We start from the raw sequence: 459 nt of genomic DNA, 5'->3' as shown, positions 1-459 counted from the left end.
TTCCCTGCGGCACAAGACACATTGGAGCCAGTTTGACTTCTCTTGGGCACTAAGCTACATAAGCCAGGGGAGTCCTCTGGATCCCAAACTCCACAGGATCCAGGGAACACATCCTGAGAGGAGCTAGAGGATGGTCTGCATGCTGGAGCCTGCGAGGTTCCCATCATCTTTAGAAACACAGGCTGGTATGTTTTTTTTGGTTTGGTCTCGGTATCATCACGTGGCAGGGGGGTACAGGGTCAAGCTCCTCGTGTCACCTCCATACATTCTGCTGTTCGGTTCCCTTAGAACCCCCTTGAATTCTGTGTTGCAAGGCTGAGAGAAGACATGGCAGCTCCCTCTGCTTTTTTTGTACACAGTTTTCTACTCTCCTTTCACATACACCCCTTCCCTGTCCTCTCCTGCTTTCCTACAAGGGAAAGTTTTTCCAGTCTTTCCATCAGAGGCTCAGCCAGACAC

Source organism: Chaetura pelagica, unplaced genomic scaffold (genome assembly GCF_000747805.2).
Source record: "Chaetura pelagica isolate M959 unplaced genomic scaffold, ChaPel_1.0 scaffold436, whole genome shotgun sequence".
In the NCBI taxonomy this organism is placed as follows: domain Eukaryota; kingdom Metazoa; phylum Chordata; class Aves; order Apodiformes; family Apodidae; genus Chaetura; species Chaetura pelagica.
This window is presented reverse-complemented; position numbering follows the sequence as displayed.